The following is a 17,203-nucleotide window of genomic DNA, read 5'->3' as shown; positions in this document are numbered from 1 at the left end:
CTCTGGACATTGGCAAATCTCTGCTAGGGACAAAATTGTTCTTGCTAGCCAATCTTACATAGTTCTTTAATTGGAAGAGTGAGTAAACGAATGAATGGATAAATGAATGAATGAGTGTAAAGAAAGGAAACAGAAAACAGACTTAGAAGGGTTGTTATACTTCATCAAACTAACAGTCCCTTATAGTCTCTGTTTTTCTCATACTCTAACAATAGAAATAGAAAAAATACAGATATGTATGTGTGCGTCTATGTGCATTCCTCACCCAGACACAGCATACTTAGTAGAGCTGTAGTTTTTAGTATCCCTAATTTCAGGCCTGGGAATATAGGTTGAGATGCTAAAGTAGTAGAGAAATCAACTGTTGGCTATTCGTTGGTTGATTGAGTCACTCATGTAACAACTATCTATGGATCACGTACTAGGTGTCAAGGTCTGTATTAGGCATAGTCTAGTGGATTGAAACACATGAATAGCTATCTATAATATCAGGTAGTGCAATACACACTGCTATAGTAGAATTAAGAACATATTGCTATGAGAAAACAGACTATCTCTATCTTAGGGTGTGGGTAGTTTCGGAAGGGTTACCTGAGGAACATGGGAAGTATCCTACGATTAATAATTTGCACAAGTTTTCCCAGCTGTGTGTACCCCTAAACAATCAATCAGTTGTTTATGTTATTCTATAAATTTTTAAGTGCTGAGCATTTCCATTTAGGTAGCTCTCTTTGTGGATAGGAATGAGCTTGGTGTGTTTGAGAAGTGGCAGGAAGGCTGTTTGAAAGGCGTTGTGCTTGGTGTGCCATATGCTACGACAATGAACAAAACACACACTTGTGGCCTTCCACAACCTAGTAAAGCGAAATTCTATGCTTTTGTCCTTCACTCACTTCATGTACATCCTTAGGTAAGTAACCTTATCTCTCTAAACCTCTGTTTCCCAAGGTGTAAAATTAGGAGGTAGGATGAGATGATTTCAGCGTGTCACCGTTTGACCTTCTAGTATTCCACATTATTATATCTCTCACAGCCATTAAGTTCTCAACAAAAGTCAATTGCTGTTTGGTTTAAGGAAATAAAATGGATGGAAAATGCATCTTGTTAAAGATTCAGGGTTTTTTTTTCCCCCACTTTTTTTTTTCACGTCTTTATTGGAGTATAATTGCTTTACAAAGGTGTGTTAGTTTCTGCTTTATAACAAAGTGAATCAGTTATACATATACATATGTCCCCATATCTCTTCCCTCCTGCGTCTCCCTCCCTCCCACCCTCCCTATCCCATCCCTCTAGGTGGTTGCAAAGCACCGAGCTGATCTCCCTGTGCTATGCGGCTGCTTCCCACTAGCTATCTATTTTACGTTTGGTAGTGTCTATATATCCATGCCACTCTCTCACTTTGTCACAGCTTACCCTTCCCCCTCCCCATATCCTCAAGTCCATTCTCTCGTAGGTCTGCATCTTTATTCCCGTCTTGCCCCTAGGTTCTTCCTGACCATTTTGTTTGTTTGTTTTTTAGATTCCATATATGTGTGTTAGCATACGGTATTTATTTTTCTCTTTCTGACTTACTTCACTCTGTATGACAGACTCTAGGTCTATCCACCTCATTACAAATAGCTCAATTCCGTTCCTGTTTATGGCTGAGTAATACTCCATTGTATATATGTGCCACATCTTCTGTATCCATTCATCCGATGATGTACGCTTAGGTTGCTTCCATGTCCTGGCTATTGTAAATAGAGCTGCAATGAACACTGTGGTACACGGCCCTGAGGCTCAGGTTTTTGAGAAGTGGCACCACCTTCTTGGGGAAGACATCTTTGCCTCATTGGATATATTCACTAGAAAAGCAAGGGAACTGAGAGGAAATGAGAAATAAGGAATGTCAACGTCAAGTTCTGAAAATACCTGTATGAGTGCGGAGGCTCACATCTGGGAACATTATTTCGGTCTTACAAGACTTCCTTTTTTTGTGTAGGATGTGTAACTAAAAGTTCTTTATCTCGCGGATATGAACTAAAGATATCACGCTCATAGGTGATTTATTCCTAACCTGTTTTTCTACCCAGCATATATTACACTTATATAAGTTATCTATAATAGTTATAAACCATTGTTACAGTTCTTCACCTGGATACTGTATGAATTCTCAAGCTTCTGCCTATGTAGTATCTAATTTGTTCCTCCCAACAACAATATGATATAGGTTGGGTGAGGGTCATTCTTCCCATTTTATAGATAGGGAATTCACGTTCAGAGAGCTTATTAACTCACCTGAATTCTCACAGGTAAGAAACTGCGGAGGCATGATTCCACTTCATTTGTTTCCAGAGCAATATTCAGAAATGAAGAAGACTCAAACCAAAGGCAAGCTGCAGAGCAAGAGAAGATATTTGCACCACATATGCTAACCAAAGGACTCTGCAAAATATATAAAGCACTTCACAAGTCAATAAGTAAAAGATAGACAATTCAACAGTAAACCATGGGCAAAAAACTTGAACAGGAATTTCATTAAAAGAGTATATCCAAGTGACAAATAAACTTATGAAAGGCTGTTCACCTTTATTAGTCATCAGGGAAGTGAAAATTACAATCACAAAGCAATATCACTGTACATTAACCAGAATGGTTCAAATGTAAAAGATGGAACATGTCAAAACATGTTGAACGATAGGTACATTAGTTAATAGGAACCAACCGATAGGGAACAATGATAATAATTAGTAGCAAGAATAGCTAGTGAATGTATTGAGTAACAGGAACTCTATACCCTGTTGGTGGGAGTATACATTGTTGCAGCCACTTTGGAAAAGTGGCCATATTGACTTGGATAAAGTTGGATATTTTCATACTCTGTGACCCAGTAATTCTAGTCCTAGGTATCCAAAAGTGTACCTCTGTTGACAAAAACTCATGTGCAAGAATGTTTATAGCAGCACTCTTTGTCAATGTCCAGAACTGAAGTAATCTAAGTATTCATCCACAGAGAGATGAATAAACAATTGTGATATATTCACACAATGGAATAGTATACAGCAATGACAAGTAACACTGAAGCTAACAACATTAATTTATCCTATAAACATGGAGTTTAATGAAAGAAGCCCTAAGCAAAAGAGTGCCTACAATGCTCTTATTGGTATTAGAAATAAGGATAGTAGTTAGCTTTTGGTTGTGGAAGAGGATGCAGGGGATTTTGGGATGTGGAAGGTGTTCAGTTTCATGATATAAATATTGGTTACACAGGGCTCTCAGTTCGTGAAGATCCATTAAGCTATCCATTTATGATGTTATTCCTCAATAACATTTTACTAAGTCAAACAAATAAAGAACTGGAGTTATTAGGATACAGTGAGTATCTCTGTATGCCAAGAAGAAAGATGACTCCATGGAAAAATTAACAACAAACCTGGAGGTAGGTTATTTAAGAAAGTATAAGTGAGGAAATGAAGAAGAATGAAAATTAGAATATCAGGGTGTGAATAGACCACTGGCCACCTGCTCAGATGAAGAAAAACAGCTTCATGTGCATTAAGTAAATTGCTGAAGGTCCAACAGGTCGTGCGTGGTTCAGCTGGAATTCTAATCAAAGTCTTTTTACTCCATAGCTCATGCTCCTTCAACTGTACCATCTCAGCAGGCAATATTTTACTTCAACCCTGAAACAATAAAGAATAGGAAAAACAGAAGGAGGTAACAGCGTAGACGTCATCAAGAAACAATTTAAAATATTGCTTTAAAGTCTGCCTTTCACCATAAGCTCTAGATCCTTATCTACCCTGTTAGCTACTCTTTATCCGAAAAAAGGTCTTTAATTGAAAGAATGAGTGAATGAATGAATGGAGAGGAAAAAGAAAACAGCCTTGGGATGGATGCCACACTCCATCAAACTAATACAGTCTCTGATGGCCTTTGGTTTTCGTATTCTAAGTGAAGAAGCAAATAGCACACACACACACACACACACACACACACACACACACACACACACACACACACACACACACACACACACACACACAGACAACACGCTTACTTGGCCTACAGCATCAGGGATCTCAATATCCTTAATTACAGCTTATATTGCAGGCTACACAGAAGCACTGCTGATTCCAGTCCTGGCATGACTCCTGTTCAAACATACTTCCCAGAAATCTTAGGCAGCTTGCCATGGTAAGGAAACAATTTACGTCAGATTTTGAGCAGGGGACTCCGTCGAGGGTGGGGAGGAAGGCGGGGGCGAGTCGTTAAAGGTGGTAAGAGTAAGGCTTTTCATGGAGGCTACAGCTGATCAGTATTTCCCTGGTCCAGGATGAGGACAAAGCCCTCATTATTCCTCTTTGGCTCACCATTGCCCCAGCAGCTCCGTTCTGAAAGTCAATGGCTGCCTGAAGATTCCTTTGGGGATACAGAATGAGTCTGGCTATGATGCTAAAGAATTTTCCTCTCTTTTGCTGGCTCTCTTGATGTTTTGCCATAGTTACAAGATTTCTTTTTATTAATTATAGACAGTCTTTAATGTTCCCTTTAGTTCATGGACTGGTATTGAAATGACCTCAGAAATTATTTTGTCAAACTTCTTCCCATTGTAGGAATTATTTGTGTAGCAAAAAATCATTCTCCATTCGATAACTATTTATTCATTGTGACAGTTATTTTTAATATTCTACCTAGTGTTCAACTACTCTTCCCTGCTTGCTAACAGCACTCTCATGGAGTTGTTTTTTTTTTTTTTTGAGTGGAAGCATTATGTCCACAGCCAAGCAATAAATTTTTTTGGTGTAAGTCAATCATGATAATCTCATTCTCATTCTTTCAGCATTCTTGGAAGCCTTCGTATACCTTAGTTTTGTCCAAAGAGACCTAGGAAAATGAAGTTTTCCTGCAGAATTCTTAAAGAGGTTTTGATTTTCTGATAAAAAGGGACAGACACACTGCCATGTCCTTTCTCATTCTGGCCTTGACTGTGAATATGACAGTTGCTACCTTGTGACCATGAGGGTAATGGCAAGCAAACCACAGACTTCATTGATCTATTGAACCCACATAAGTTACTCTTCTTATATACCTGTTGGTAGGAATGTAAACTGGTACAGTCACTGTGGAAAACAGCATGGAGGTTCCTCATAAAATTAAAATAGAACTAACATATGATCCAGCAATTCCACATTCCACTCCTTGGTGTTTATCCAAAGAAAATGAAAACATCAATCTGAAAGGATATATTACCTTCAATGTTCATAGCAGCTTATTTATTACAGCCAAGATGTGGAAGCAACCTAAGTGTCCAGGGACAGGTGAATGGATAGAGAAGCTCTCTATCTATCTGTCTATCTATCTGTCTGTCTATCTATCTGTCTATCTATCTATCTGTCTCACAAACACTGTATGTTTTCATTTGTATATAGAATCTAAAAAAACAAAGCAAACAAACAAATATAACAAAACAGATACAGATTCACAGATACAGAGAACAAACTAGTGGTTATCAGAAAGGATGTGGGGTTGAGGGATGGGTGGAATACATGAAAAGGATTAAGAGTTACCAACTACCAGTTATAAATCACAGGGATGTAATGTTCAGCATAGGCAATATAGTCAATAACAGTAATAACGTTGTATGGTGTGCATAATCTATAAAAATATCAAATTGCTATATTGGAAACCTGAAACAAATATAATATTATAAGTCAACTATACTTCAGTTAAAATTAGAAAAAAAATACAATGTCACTAAGGTCAGGTTTTCTGTTTCTTGCAAATACATGAATATATGTACTATATTCGAGGCACTGTGTGTGTGACAGCCTTCAGCCATCGGATCCGTTAGATTTCAGTGTCGACCTCAGCTACCCAGAACTACTTAACTTGGGGTCTCACCCTTCCTTGGAAGCCTATATCTTGTGCCTAAGTGAGATGGGGGTGTAAAGACTCAGTCATTTGGGGCCAATGTGGGATGCTCTGACAGGCAGTACTTAGTCCAGAGCTCCCCACTAGGTTGACTGAGGGTTTGTTGAGCTAGCATTGCATTAATGCCCTTGAAAGGCAGTAGCAAGGAAAAATACTCTTAATGGGTAGAGTTTTGGGCATTGCATCTGGTTATCCATTTTGTGTGAAAAGATAATTGGCCAAGGAAGAGAGAAGGGGTGATATAGGGGTAGAGGACTAAGAAGTACAAACTATGTATAAAATAAGCTACAAGGATATATTGTACACCATGGGGAATATAGCCAATATGTTATAATAACTATAAATGGAGTATAACCTTTAAAATTTATGAATCACTATATTGTACACCTGTAACTTACATAATATTGTACATCAGCTATACTTCAATAAAAAAATTCACCATGATAAAAAGATAAGGGTCAAAAAGGGAGGGACAATAAAGAGATGAATGTGAGAAAGAATGAAGCAGAAGAAAAATGGGGCAAGACAGAGAGAGAGTGGGGACGAGAGATACGAGTAAAAGAGAAAATACTTCTCTATGGTAAAAAAAGAAATTACACATTTTAAGGTGCAAATGAAAGATGAAGTAAATACTGGCAGCACACATTAAAAAGTTTCAAAATCCATAACACAGAGAGTTCCAACACATAAATAAAGGAAATAGATTGGGTTGACCTTTTTATTTCTTATGAAAGTAGTAGGTAAGTTGTTTGATTAATGATTTAAAAGAAGACATCACGGAGAGAGAGGTATTCTGGATGTGCTGTTCATGCTGGCAGAACGGCACATCGAGGGGCCAGGTCTGGGCCTTTGGGTGCCCTGTCTTTCCGGTCAGTCCTTCAAGAAGCAATTCCAATCTTGGTGAGTAACCAGTATCATCAGGTACTGATTATTAGTCCAGACTCCATTTTATGAATGAAATATAGAGAATGTAGCTCTAACGAGGACTAAGGAGTTCTTGTTTGTCATCACATTTTTCCCCAGTGGGGAAGTTCCCAAGGAAAGTGAAGTCAGTATCAGTAGCTTATTGAACAAAGGCAGTAGACCCGCAGCATCTTTTAAAAGCTGTTTTCGGAACCCGTAGAGAACAGTTGAAAGAGCCCAGGTTTGGGGGGATAGAAAGATCAGGATCTGATTCTCAGTTCTAGCAGTAATTAGAGCAATTTTCTTATTCTCTCTGGACCTCAGTGTTTTATCTCATTTCAAAGAGGTAATGATTTTAAAGGATTGTTGTGGGAGATTAAGTGGGAATTCCTGGCACTCTAAATGCAGGCGTCCCCGTTTCCAGGACATCAAAGCCTGAGACTGGCTAATCAGAGCTGCTGCTTCTTCCTTGTACTGTGCCACTGACCTTGACCCAATTTCCATCACCGTGCAAACCACGTGGATCTATTAACATATCTTTCCTCAGAATGTCCAGTTGTAATTCAGTAGATGAACTAACAACGGTTCTGGGTCACATCTGAGATCTGAGGATGTACACAGTTACTCTGGTTGAATTTGGGTGATTTCCAAGTTTCCTGCGGACCATGTTTACAATGTCATGTCTTAGGAAGGGCTACTCTGGAAAGTACTGTTTATTACTCACAGATTGTTTTTAGTCTCTGCCAGCGGCCTTTTCTCACCTTTTTCCAATTTTTATTTATTCAACACATTCTTTTAGAATATCTATGACATGCCAAGCACTGTGTGAAGCGTTGGGATACACATCTTAGTAAGATCTGGTTCTGGAGATGAAGTGTGAGGAATATAGACATTTCACTAAAATAAAAATGTGATCAGTGCTAAGACAGAATTATATCTAACATTTTTATGTCATTCTCTGAATCATAGTATCTTCTTGAGATACTGTTAGGGGAGAGTCCAATTTCCTAGTAGCATGTTTCCAGGAAGAAACTTCCACTCCCAGGAGAGCAATGAATTAGGACAGGAACAGTTTTGCCTTTTTGAGCCACTGAACTGACAAGACTAGTGCCAGATCTGGGTGTGAAGTTTGTACACAGGTTTAGCTTTCTTTTCTTCCTCCTTGTTGGAACAGGCCTAAAATTGTCCGGTTTCTACAGGGAGAAAAGTTTAATATGATGAAAGCAGTGGTGGTGGAAGGAGTAGTTGGAAGCCTTATTCTGACAAAAGGTTAAAGCACATCCTCTAATTCACCTTCAGCAGTCATGAAACTTTGTTTTGTATTCATTCTTCTGATCCTCCTGTTGGTCATTCTGTTCTGCAGTTAATGTGTGCATTGTTCTCTATGTGTCAGGTTGTGTTTGTTTTTCATGTTAGTCAAATATCCTACATCCTTGCTCGTTTTGTATCTGCTTATTTGATCAGAACTTGAGCGAGGGATGCATGAATTTCTGCCAAATGACTGTGACTTTATTTCTCTTTTTAGTCCTATTAGTACTTGCTTTATGTACTTTAAAGCTATGTTATTAGATGTAAATTTAGATTTGGTACATTTCCTCATAGGTTGATCCTTTTATTATAAAAAAATTGCACCTTTTAATCTGTAGTAATGTTTCTTGCTTTAAAATAACTGTCAAATATTAGTATATATCAAACTTCTTTTATTAATGTTTGCACTGTATAAATATTTCCAACCTTTTTTTTTTTTTTTTTTTTTTTTTTTGGCCGAACGCGGGCCTCTCACTGTTGTGGCCTCTCCCATTGTGGAGCACAGGCTCCGGATGCGCAGGCTCAGCGACCATGGCTCACTGGCCCAGCCGCTCCGCGGCATGTGGCATCTTCCCGGACCGGGGCACGAACCTGCGTCCCCCACATCGGCAGGCGGACTCTCAACCACTGAGCCACCAGGGAAGCCCTTCACTTTTATTTTTGAAGGGTATTTTCACCGAGTATAGAAGTCTAGGGTGGTCATTATTTTCTTCAACACTTTGAATATGTCATTTCAGTTTTTTCTGGCTCCTGTCTTTTCTCTTATGTAGTCAACGATCACTACTGCTGGTGCTGATGTCCATTTGAAATATCCGTCTCCCCACCTATCTATTTATCTGTCTATCCTTCTCCCACTGCACTTGGGCTGAGGGACAAACACATGCCTCCCACCCTAGGGTAGGCGAAGGGTGATGGCTCAACACCCTATGACTGTGCAATTAAACTCTCATTCTGCCATTTTCACCTCAACCCTTTCACATCCTCAAGTGAGACCTCCCGCCCTCTTTAGTTGGTCTCTCCTGACTATATGTAGATTTACAATATGCCAACAAAAGAAATTTTGGAGAAACTACATAATTAATGTTAAAATACAGCCTATGGGTTTAGACTTACTGAGTAATTGTTATTTAATTTTCTGTAGTTTTCTCTTTTTTCCCAAAAGTTGTACGATGAACATTTGTTACGTTTACAACAGAATTTTGAGTTTTTTTTTAAAGTGGAGTTAAAGTTATTACCTTGAAATGTATCCTGAAAGACTGTTTAATGATGGAGTGCCTGAATTGTAGTTAAATACCAAAATTATTTTGTTTTTAAAAAAAATAACTAATCAGTCCTCTTCCTCGTCACTTCTTAGTTTTCTGAAGCATCTCAATTGAAATGTTATGGTTTCTATGTATTTAAATCAGATGTGAAGTCTTTTAAGGACCCACTGAATTAATCACAAAATGTATCACTTTAGGCATCCTTAGGATATACAGAACTTGTTTATTTTAAGTGAGGTCACTGAATAATGCCCATCTGTTTTTGCCTTTCTTCTCCTCCTTCAGGTTGATGGAGCGCCATGGAAATTCACCGAAGGCTGCTAGCCAGGAGGCTCAAGAAGGAATTGTCAAAAAGGAGAACTATCCAGACATTGTCTTTGCAGCCTAAACAGGAAAGAAAACTCATAGGTAAGTAATAATAGGTGCTCTGTGTGCTCGAGCACTCTAAGAAGGGTATTGTCTGGACTGGGGAGCTGCGGCTTTGGCTACACATTCAATGAACCAAGGTCTATGAGGTTCAAGTTCAGAGAAATGGATTTCTGCCACTGCAGACTCATTAGGGCTGATGCTATCACAGTGCTAAAAGGAAAACCTTATGTTCACCTCAGGGCTGCCAACTGTCCAGCTGCCATCTGCATCAGCAATGGCAAGGAATGCTCTGAATTTGGACTAGAGAAAACATAGCCAGAGCCAGGCTAGTCAATGAGCCTAATTATAATAATGCTAATAATAGCAAACCTTTATTGAGCCCTTACTGTGAGCCAGCACTGCTGAGAGCAGCCTGTGTGCGTTACCCCGTGTAATCCTCACTACTCCAGTCATGAAGCTGGAGCTCTTATGAGGACAGTTTTGCATCTAAGAAATGAGGCTCAGACAGGTTAAGTAATTTGTCTGTGATCACTCAGCTGGAGCGGAGTAGAGCTGGGTTCTGCACTCTGGTCTGTCTAACGCTGTTGCCCAGAATCCCACCACTTGGTTTTTCTAACTCTGAAGTCCAGTCTCTCGGCAGGGCACTCTGGTCCTCCAGGATGTGACTCAGAGCATCCTGCCCCTTTCCCCACCCCCAGACCCCAGGGTCTCCCCTCCCTACCACCCAGTGCCTCTTTTCTCTGGCCCAGTCGCAGACTCCACGCCCTGCGCACATCTCGCGTTTCTAAGGTCCTTTGCTTTTGCTCATTACTTGTGCCTTAAAGGTACATTCCCTTTTCCCTGCCAAACCAGCTCTATCATCCATTAATTCTCTGTGCAAAGGTCACTTCCTCTGTGAATCCTGTCTCAGCATACGCCTCCCAACTCTTGGCCTCCTTAACTGCTCCTTTGGTACCAAGTTCATATTTAAGCACAGAGGTCAGCAAACTATGGCCTGAGGGCCAAATCTGGCCTGCTGCCTGGTTTTGTATGGCCCACGAGCTAAAGATAGTATTGTGTTTTTATATATTCGGAGGAAGAAATCAAAAGAAAGATATATTGTGGCACATGAAAATTATATGGAGTACAAATTTCAGTGGACATGAAGCAAGTTTTATTGGTACATAGCCATACTCACTTGTGGACATATCGTCTGTAGCTGCTTGTGTCCTACAATGGAAGACTTGAGTAGTTGCAACAAATACATAGGGCCCAGTGTCTAAAATATTGGTTGTTTGGCTCTTTCTACAGAAACAATTTGCTAACTCCTGCATTGGAGTGCTATCAAGTGGTGTTTTGGAATAATGAGCACCCATGTGTTACTGATTATTATATTGCCTGTGCCCAGCACGGGGCCTTTCTCTTAGTAGACAATAATTTAATGAGCATATGATTGAAAGTTAAGTGAGTATGAAGGACAGATTCTACACCAAGAACCAGCAGTCTTGGACTCCAGTATCATTTCTGTCACTTACCGTTATCTGGCAGAACACTCAAAGTAGGATAATTTGATAAACATTTTTCACAAAGGGACAGTGCAGTAATTCAGAGCTGGTAGCAGCAAACACGTTACCATCTGTCAACTGGAAGGGTCCAGAGGTGGGAGCAGTTTCAGGATTCTGGAAAGATAAAGTCACGTAGAGTTAGCCTACGTGAGCACCTATAGCTTCTGTAGAGGTACACAGCAGCTGAGAGGGTCCTCTCGGGGAAGAAGCCAAGAAAAGAAATGCCCTGACCCCATTCTCCTCTCCCTTCCCACCTTCTGCTGTGTCTCCCTATTGGGGAACTCATGCAGGCACGGGAGCCTTGTCAGTGTCATGCATGAAGATTGGCTCTTGGAAAGCAGAGGAGGATGGAGAAGATAGCAATCTGGAAGGGCAAGGGAAGACATCCCACACACAAACTTAGTGACAATCACATCTATTCCTCAGGCTTTAATTTCTTTACCTATAAAATGGGCGAGTTGGATTATCAGATATTTACAATAATAATAACTGAAACAACAACACTGATAGAGGTTATTTGTTGAGACCTTATTCTGAATCATACATTCATTTTGTCAAATAGCCTTCAGAATAAATATTATCCCCATCATACAAGTGAGGAAACTGAGGCTCAGAGAGATAATGCAGGATACTCATTCACATCGTTGTTAAATTGACCCCTCCCCCTTGAAAATATACTTTCCTGAAGTCCCTCCCTCACTTTCACTTACCCTAACCCTAACCCTAACCCTAACCCTAACCCTAACCCCAGTCTGCTTGCACTGTTTGGGGCAGTAGCTGTTTGGGGTTTCTGCTGTCTTTGTTTTATTTATGATTCTTATTATTTTTTTAACATCTTTATTGGAGTATAACTGCTTTACAATGGTATGTTAGTTTCTGCTTTATAACGAAGTATCCCCATATCTCTTCCCTCTTGCGTCTCCCTCCCTCGCACCCTCCCTATCCCACCCCTCTAGGTGGTCACAAAGCACCGAGCTGATCTCCCTGTGCTGTGCGGCTGCTTCCCACTAGCTATCTATTTTACATTTGGTAGTGTATATATGTCCATGCCACTCTCTCACTTCGTCCCAGCTTACCCTTCCCCCTCCCCGTGTCCTCAAGTCTATTCTCTACATCTGCTTCTTTATTCCTGTCCTGCCCCTAGGTTTGTCAGAACCATTTTTTTTTTTTTTTGGATTCCATAATGTGTTAGCATATGGTATTTGTTTTGCTCTTTCTGACTTACTTCACTCTGTATGACAGTCTCTAGGTCCATCCACCTCACTACAAATAACTCAATTTCGTTTCTTTTTATGGCTGAGTAATATTCCATTGTATATATGTGCCACATCTTCTTTATCCATTCCTCTGTAGATGGACACTTAGGTTGCTTCCATGTCCTGGCTATCGTAAATAGTGATGCAATGAACACTGTGGTACATGACTCTTTGAATTATGGTTTTCTGCCATCTTTAAAATTAAGCTCAACACTAACTAGTCATCCTTGGGGTTTCTTGATCAGCCCTTCTGGATTCACTAAGTTCACACAGCCCTCTCTGATCTCACACCTGGTTTCCCATGGACACCAGTTTCAGCCAGGGTCCTCCCTGAAAGATCAGAACTTCCAAAGAAACATGCAGCCACCCCCACTCCATCCCCTGACCTCTTTCTTGTTACTATCATAACATAAAGCTTGGGCAGGAGTCCTGGTAACAGAGATCTCATCAATAGAATTAGCCTGATGACAGATGTACCAAGTTTTTCCAAGAAACATGTTTGAAGGCTGAATGTTATAGGTCTGAACCCTGGTATGTTTCTTTATTTATTCTGGGCAATTTGCTCAACATTGGAACCCTTGTACATCATAGCATGGATGTGATCTCTTAATTATTCATGCCATTAATAATTGACACCATTAATAACACCGTAATACCATTAATAATTGAGTACATAAAATGGAATTCTCTGGAATTAATTTATTATTATTAATTTTCTGTGCCAGCTAGCAGGCCTCATTAAAATGGTGGTCAGGGTCTGTGCATCAAATTATTTTAACTAGTAATCTCCAGGTTTAAAAGGCCAAGGAATTGTGGAATTCACTTCAGCCACTTCCTTTCCTTGCCATTAACAGTGCCTCCTTTCTCCCTCTAGGAAAGGGGGAAAGCTTCTTGTGAACAATTCTATAGAATTCAGCACATCTCACTGCTGGCTTATAAAATGGGGCCTAACAAAAGGGGAAAGAAAGCTACCTTTGGGAGTACAAATCCTTGCATCAAACCTGCCCTCAGGGCTACCAGTCCTCCCAGGCCAGGTCCAGGCATCAGCCCCTTTCCTGCCGTAGACCCCAAGGGCTGTGACCACTCCCTTTCCCTAATTAAAGCTTTGGCCCCTATTCTCTCCTCCAGGATCCCTCTTTCTTAAACTGACCAAAGAAAAATATTCCTGACTCCCCCCATCTCCCCTTGATGCTATCCTCTGAGACAGGCCCCTTGTCCCTTCTCGTAGTTTCAGAGCCAACTTTAATAGAGACACTGAAAGGAGAGAACAAGAATGATCTACATGAGTCGTGTACACAGGCTCAATTCTTTGATTTTACAGAGGTCCAATTCTCATGCAAGTCACTGGAATTCACCCAGCCTAATTTCCTTATCTACAGAATGGTGGAGTGCCTACAGCAAAGGTAAGAGTGGTAACCATGGAGAAGCACTGCTCCAGATGCTCATTCTAGGAAGGAGCTGATACCCAGGTGAAGAGGGGCTTCAGCAGACAGACTCCAGCTGTCGGTGCCTTCAGGGTCTGCTCAGGTGTGGAGAACTGCCCTGCCCGATATCACAGCCTTCTCAGGTAGGATGACCAGCTCACTTGGTTTCTTGGTACCAAAAAGTCTGGCACCATAGGATGGGTCTCTGGGCTGGAGTCTGACCCCATGGGCACGTCCTTACAAGCAGAGGCATTTGCCCTCAGTGTCGGACGAGGACGATGGTTTGTGAAGTTTTGGGTGCATTGTCTGGAACAATGGACCACAGTGATTCCACTCTTCCACCCCTCCCCCATGCCAGCTGAGCTGAGTACAGCTGCCACTGAGCCCACTGGGATCTTTGACAGGAAAATTAATGTGATATATTCCTCCCATGAAGTCCCATAACACTCCGTAACTTTCTAATGGTGCTCTCCACAAGCCAGCTTTTATTATAGCTATTGCTGGAACCTGTCTTCCTCTCTCTCCTGGACCTGTGAGCCTCAGACCCCTTGCCAGCGACTGGCATGTTTGTGTGTGAAGAAATGGGCAAATGGGTGGTACATTGCAACCTATACTTCCCTTTCTTATATGCCTATTAAAGTTTAAGAGGGCTCCCAACTGGGAGGGGTTCAACATATATGAAAACCTGTGACATCAAAAATCGACATTCTTCTCCCACCTCCACCTGAATTCCTAAGCTTCATTTTGCTTAGCTCTTAGGTTTGTCTGTGCATGAATAAATATGTTAAATAATAGATGCAAGGTCATTTTAGGAATTATTTATATGAGAGATTAAGCCTAGAAATACTCTGTGTCTCTGTTTAAACATAGTTTAATCCAGTCTTTGATATAAAGCAAAATGTGTCAAATTGCTATTCTAAATTGTACTGAGGTTTTCTGATAAAAAGAAATAACCTAATATTGTCTAGTAGCAGGTTCTTATTACTAATCTTCTCTTAGTGGATTGAATGGTTCAGTTAGTTTTTTAGGATCTTTGAAAATCTTATCTTGCATTCCGGAGTCTTTTTCTCTCGTGTCCCTGGAGGTATGTATAAATAGATTCCATCATGTGCTCTAGAATGCAAATTGTGGCGGTTTTTCCATCTCTCTGACCTTGTTTAACCCTCCTTCTGGATTTAGTCTTCCTGATTAACCAGAGGGGGAAAAATTCATAGTATCACTTGGACACTTTGATGAAGGATACTGAACCCCTGTGATAGAAATCGTCTTCTCCCTGATGAAACTTATCAACTATTAATTAGTTCCCTCAGCTGACCAGGGATCCATCTGCATCAGATGATATTAAATGTTATAGGAAAAGGAAACATCTGGGACTCAGAGGCCCATGAATTTGAAACTCTTTGCCTTCCTGCCACTGGGGTTTGAAATTGAGTACTGCTCTAAGTTAAGTTTAAAACTCAGCTCCAGCGAAAAATGTTAGATCTTATATTAGCAGGTATGGTCATCTGGCCTATTAAATGTTGATTCGTTTATGTGTTTATTGTCTATCTCCCTCCGATATACATAAGTTCTATGTGGGTAGGGATTTTTGTGATCGGGACCTAGGACAGAAATTTTTTATTTCTTGGGTGAATGAATCGTGAATTTCTGAATGTTCAAACTCATAAGATCTCAAGTGTAAGGGATTCTCAAAGCCATCTAGTCTAACACGCACTCCATACCCATCTTAACAGTCATCCCCTTGAATATATGCCATTCCAGGAAAAGGGGCTTGTCATCTCCCAGAAAGGCCACCCAATTATTTTGCTTTGCGGCATAGAATAAATTTACTCACAGGGAACTTTGTCTATAAAGTCATAGCTGTTTTTGTACTTGTTACAATGGAACGAGCCTTACAACTCCCCCATAGGGTTAGTACTTTTCATAAAGTCAAATGCGATTTTTTACAAACATTTATTAAATCCCTTCTCTACTCTAGGTGCTTTGCTTACAGTAATTCACATAATAGGGCAACGAGGTAATCTTTAGTGTACCCATTATCCAGATGAGCCAGGTGAGCTTCAGAGAGGGTCTTATGAAGGCATTCAGCTAAAAAGTGTCGGAGAGTTCAGTTCTGAATTCAGGTCTTAGTGTTGTCATGCCCATTGCTCAAATAATGAGTAATACTTGCAGAACACTTGCACAGCTCACCAAATGCTCCAAGATATCTGTATTACTTGAAATTTATTAGCATCCCATAAGTAAGGAAGGCATTAATCACTCTGAAACTAGAGGTCGAGAGGCCATAAATAGTGGAGTTGAGTTAAAAACAAGTCAACTAAGAGCAGATTTCATAGTTTTTACACTAATACCATATTACTACAAAAAATTATCTGATCCTCACACTGCTTCAAAAAATTGATATTTATTTCAATCACCTAATAAACACATTATTAATAAACACATTTTCTTTTTTTTTTGCGGTACACGAGCCTCTCACTGTTGCGGCCTCTCCCGTTGCGGAGCACAGGCTCTGGACGTGCAGGCTCAGCGGCCATGGCTCACGGGCCCAGCCGCTCTGCGGCATGTGGGATCCTCCCGGACCGGGGCACAAACCCGTGTCCCCTGCATCGGCAGGCGGACTCTCAACCACTGCGCCACCAGGGAAGCCCTAATAAACACATTATTAATAAACACAAATGTATTCCAATTATAAGCCATGGCTGGAACTGAAGGGGAAAAGATGACCCAAGCATAGACCCTGTATGGTATGGGTTCACAATCTTGTTGGAGAGATAGGGACAGTCATAGAAAGGTTTAGGAACATCATGGAAGGAAGTAAGAGTTAGGTGTCAAGCTTGCTTTGGGAAACCAGGGCAGGGCAGGTGTTTCATCCTGCTAGTCTTTGCAGTTAGTTGTGAACACATCATCTTCCCCTAGAAGATTGTTAATATCTGGAGGGCAGATATGGTGTCTGAGACATTTTGACGTCCTCTTAGCGTATGGCACAGAACTTTGCCCAAAGTCTGTGCCAGTGATAGTGTATGATACAAGCAGCTTTTAGACCATGGCATAACCACTCAGATGCTCAAATAAATCAGTAACCCTACATGTAATAGGTTGGGCTGTTTTGGAAGTGTCTCCCCATGAGAGGACTGTTGGAAGTGGCTAAGTGACTCAGCAGAGAGGTGGACCACCAAATCAGGGGCTGGAACTTGGAGGGAAAAGGTGTGGTGAGAGAC

General features: G+C 40.7%; 1 long non-coding RNA gene across 1 annotated transcript in view; it reads left to right on the top strand.

Moving 5' to 3' along the window:
- Positions 1–17,203, top strand: part of LOC117199619 (uncharacterized) — a 172,787-nt gene that overhangs the window by 53,067 nt on the left and 102,517 nt on the right. The window contains exons 2-3 of the long non-coding RNA XR_004480884.2: positions 9,675–9,797; positions 13,938–14,125. This is a non-coding gene — a long non-coding RNA (uncharacterized LOC117199619). The remainder of the gene's footprint in view (positions 1–9,674; positions 9,798–13,937; positions 14,126–17,203) is intronic.

This window comes from Orcinus orca, chromosome 17 (genome assembly GCF_937001465.1).
Source record: "Orcinus orca chromosome 17, mOrcOrc1.1, whole genome shotgun sequence".
NCBI lineage: Eukaryota > Metazoa > Chordata > Mammalia > Artiodactyla > Delphinidae > Orcinus > Orcinus orca.
Note: the sequence above shows the minus strand (reverse complement) of the source record. Positions and strands in the feature narration are given on the sequence as shown.